General features: G+C 38.7%; 1 pseudogene; it reads left to right on the top strand.

Moving 5' to 3' along the window:
* The first annotated feature begins 3,961 nt into the window (after positions 1-3,961).
* Positions 3,962-4,339, top strand: LOC102239543 (annotated as a pseudogene).
* The last annotated feature ends 324 nt before the right edge of the window (positions 4,340-4,663 follow it).

Genomic DNA, 4,663 nt, shown 5'->3' with positions numbered 1-4,663 from the left:
CCTGGCACTGTCTCCCTCCATCAGAGAGGGCAGTGTCCCACCCAGACCCAGTTTTCTTCTCTTGTCTGTCTTTTCTCCATCCTTCACCGCCCCCTCTCAGGGTCACTGAACCTGGCTGAGCTGGTGCAGCACATAAGGCGCCCTGGGGCTGAGTATGCCATGGCCGTGCCAGCCCGCCACATCTAAAAATTACTATAAAAGTTTTGCTGTTACTACTGTTTGTTTCATGTGTGATTAGTGTAAATTTTTAAAGATCATGGCACACTGTCTCACATGAAAATTGGTCAATCTGGCAGTCACTCAAACATTAAATGGATCCCTATTGATTTTTCCTGAGCTCTTTGTGAGGACTAGAAAAACCAGAGTATCATAAAACAGTTGTCGTCTTGTTATAAAAACCTCTCCTTTTATAGCAATAGAAGTGCTATACTATCTCTCACATTGATTTATTAAACACCAACATTAACATGAAATCGTGTTAAAAAGCATATGTTCATGATAAAAAAAAAAGTTGAGGTTTATGGTAGAAATGGAAGCTTTCTAAGTGACTCTACTTATGCTCCCTTAAATAAGTTTTTATTTTGACTAGAGTCTCCACCCTTGTATACAGTGATTTTCATGAAAACAGAAAAGCCATTTACATCTGTTTATGTTAAATTATGTTACATATCAGTCAAATAAGCTAGGTTGGAATAGAGTAGACACTTCTAAAGTTTTGTGCATTGGATAAAGTTTAACATTATTTAGTTTCCATGGAAAACTAAAAAAACAGAAATCTAAAAACATGAAATTTTAAAATTTCAGGTTTTCCTCATCTGTTAAGGTTTCTGTGCTGCTTAGTGCCTCATCTCTGGTTACAGTTTTTAGAAACTACTTTTTGCTAATGTTGTCTTAACCTAAGACAATTGTTATCTATTGGTTGAGCAGTCAAATAAAATAAAATATTTATTTAGTCCTATTATGAGTCAACCCCTCTCAAATGTTAGGCCATTCAAATGTGCAGATGAACATGTGAAGACTTAACAAATTTTAATGATTCACCTGTCTTCAAACCTAAGAAGCAACAGAATTGGTCTTTAAGACTTGCTATCTTAACAATGAATCCTTGATCTTTTCACTATATAACATGATGCACCAGTCTCCTAGAGCTGTCATAACCAAGTATATATTAAAAACTGTGTTGGCTTTTTAAAAGGATGTTTCTATTGCAGTTCCTGGGGGCTAGAAATCCAAGATCAAAGTGTCAGTAGAATCGGTTCTTTCTGCAGACTGTGAGAGAATCTCTTCCATGCCCTTCTCCCAGCTGCTGGGAGTTTTCTGGGAATCATCTCCTTTCTTGGCTTCTGCATCATCATTCAACTCATTGCTTTCATCTGGACGTGGCATTCTCCGATTGTTCCTCTGTGTCCAGATTTCCTCCTTTTTAAAAATTCTAGTTATGTTAGATTAGGGCTGTTAAATAAAAATTGCACCAGGCAAGTGGAGGCAAAGGTTTTATTTGAGACTATTCCGAGAGGGGTCAAGACTACTAATATTAGTAGAGAGATTGACCTCAACTCTGCTGAAATAAATGGCAAGATAATTTTAGGCTCCAGGGAAAGCGAGTAGAAAAAGTCTTGGAGGATGATAGGAGGGAAGTTGCCTACCATGATTAGACCATCTATATTTGCTAATTGGTGCTGATTTTGTTGCCGGTGGAAGTGAGTTTCTTGTGGTGTCACAAGGAAAAGCATTTCCAGGGGCTCACATGAAGGATGGGATCTGGTGGTAATATTGATTTGCAATGCAAAATCAAAGAATGTCTCTCCAATGTCCCATCTCCATCTGTCCCACCATGGAAACTCAGGGTCAGAATTACAGTCAATGTCCAGAGATCCTGGGCCAAATTAAAGCTTAGTCCCCGTCCAGCATTTGGCGATCTTGGCTTGTGTTCTTGACTACAATTTGTTGCTTTGCTGCTGTACCCAGGCTCCCGCCTAGAGCCTGTGTGTGGGGTCTGCACAGCAGGCAGGGCCATGTGGTTTCTAGGGCCACATGGCTATGGAGAAAGAACAGAGCACGTGTAGGTCGGGAGCAAGAGAGGAAGAGTTTTGTTCTCCTGGAATTCTAACCAGGATCTTTTTCAAAATACCAATTAACCTCCCAAGATTTAGGGGGCTTGCAGTGGGGTCTAGCCCCCTAGCAAAGGATCTTTTTCCTAGGTTAGGCTGACAGGCCGCTATGGTGAGTACCTCCCCTGTGCCACTTCGACTTTACTAAGCATGTGTTTTTTAGAACTGGCAGGTTTTCCAGACATAGAAGCAGAAGGTATGAGTACTAACTATAATATGTTTGTGCACATAATTCTAGTTTAATTGATATCATAATGATTGTGGGACTAATATATTTTTTTACTTACTTTGGAACCTGAATGTAAAATACAAACCTATCCTCTGAAGTTGAGATTATTCCATGGGCCAAACACAAGGGGTGGTTCAGCTCTTTCTACTCAGAAAATAGACTTGAATGTGTGGTCTCTAGTGTGGAAACAATGTGAATGTTGGGGAGGAAAGAGAAATCTCTCCTCTCTTCTTCTAGGTTTTTCTGGCTGGTCTAAGAAGTAAATCAGCATGTGACAGATTAACAAGAGTGAAACAAACTTAATTCCATGTTTACAGAGGTTGCCTAAGAATATAAGGCCCATAGACTGTCAGACAATCAAGGCATCCATGTCATTGTGAGTTAAGGAGAAGAGAGTAGTGGTCTGGGACTTCAAAGTGGAGGAAACAATTTAAAAGAAGATAGAGAAGCAAATGTTTGGTAGGTAAATACTTGTTGTGCCATCAAGAGGCAAAGGGAAACAGAGAGGTATGTGAACTAAAAGACCTTGCTAAGTTGCCCCAGTTTACCTCACCTGGCTCATGTTCTTGGTGGTTATCTCTGGTAATAGTCTCCTCCTAGACCAGCCCTCTACCTAAATTCTTTTAGGCAGTTAAGGGGGAAGTAAAAGCTCTTCCTGACTCTTTCAGCCTCAAATATCTTCAGCTCAAAATAATCTCTATGTCAAAGTGGCACATTCTGAGGAGACACATTCTGAACCCCTATATGATATACTCCCTTGAAAGTGGTGGTTTCAATATTTCATGGAAGCTAGTTCCACTGAGGTGGTAAAAAGATGTTGATAGACATATGGAGATATGCTGAAAACTAGAAATAGACAAAGCAAAGTTGTAAAACTCCTAAAGTCTCAAGAAGTTAATCCTGTTTTTTCCTGGATGTTGAAAGCAGAAAATAGAATTACAGACACAAATCAAGTTATATGTCTGGCATTTTAAAAAAATAATAAAGGTATTTTTCCATAAAATTCAACATTTTATAGTGAAATTCATGAAATATTAAAATATTCAAATGAATACTGAAGAAAAATCATCTTAGTATCAGTGAAGAGGCTCATAAAATCATGTAACATAAACACACAAGAAACAAATACACTATTTCTCATTATCTCCACACACTGAAATTCAAAATTTTGCTTAACGTACTGAACTCTTAAACATTTATTCTATTAATATTTATAGTGCTTTTCTCACCTCTTCTCATGTTTATTCTAAAAATTATTTGTTAGAAATCATCAAATGTATGGCCTTACATAACTTATTCTCCATTATAACAGCAGCAGATATTTATTGAATGCTTATTATGTAAAAGGCATCATTCAAAAGCCTTTCCCAGTAATATAATCGTTCCTGTTTTATATATATACATATGTATATATATTATTATTATAAATGATGAAATTGACACATGCAGAATTTGAATGTCTTTCTTAAGGTCAAACTTCACGTGAAGGCCGGCCTTGGAGCGACAGCGACGCAAGATGGCAGCCAGCACGGGCTCGGGAGTAAAAGTGGATCGCTATTTTAAACTGTTGGAAGAACTGGAAGCTATTTGAACCTCCTCTCATGCTGTTTAATCCCTTTAAATGACAATTTATGAAAACCGAATATACAGCCTTAAAATAGAATGTGGACCTAAATACCCAGAAGCACCCCCCTTTGTAAGATTTGTAACAAAAATTAATATGAATAGAGTTAATAGTTCTAATGGAGTGGTGGACCCAAGAGCCATATCAGTGCTAGCAAAATGGCAGAATTCATATAGTATCAAAGTTGTCCTGCAGGAGCTTCGGTGCCTAATGATGTCTAAAGAAAACATGAAACTCCCTCAGCCACCTAAAGGACTGTTACAGCAACTAATCAACAAGAAAGCCACAGGCCCGCTCCTCCCCCACTCGATTTAAGCAGTCTTCATTTTCCACAGTAGTACATTTTCTAGATACGTCTAGTACTGGAAAGGAAGCTCCCGCTCAAAGGCAGTTTATCTTAAGATACTGTAAATGAGACTAATTTTTTGTCCATTTGAAATATATAAGTTGTGCAATAACAAATCATCCTGTCAAGTGTAACCACTGTCCTCATAGTTGAACTTCTGGGATCAAGAAAGTATATTTAAATTGATTCCCATCATAACTGGTGGGGCACATCTAACTCAACTGTGAAAAGATACATCACACAGTCACCTTGCTGCTGATTACATGGCCTGCGGGCTCTGCCTTCTCCCTCTCCTCCCCCCCTCCTTCTTCCTCCCTGCAACAGCCCTCCAGCTTGGGGTGGCTTGTTAGAGT

This window comes from Myotis brandtii, unplaced genomic scaffold (assembly GCF_000412655.1).
Source record: "Myotis brandtii unplaced genomic scaffold, ASM41265v1 scaffold115, whole genome shotgun sequence".
Classification (NCBI taxonomy): Eukaryota; Metazoa; Chordata; class Mammalia; order Chiroptera; family Vespertilionidae; genus Myotis; species Myotis brandtii.
Note: the sequence above shows the minus strand (reverse complement) of the source record. Positions and strands in the feature narration are given on the sequence as shown.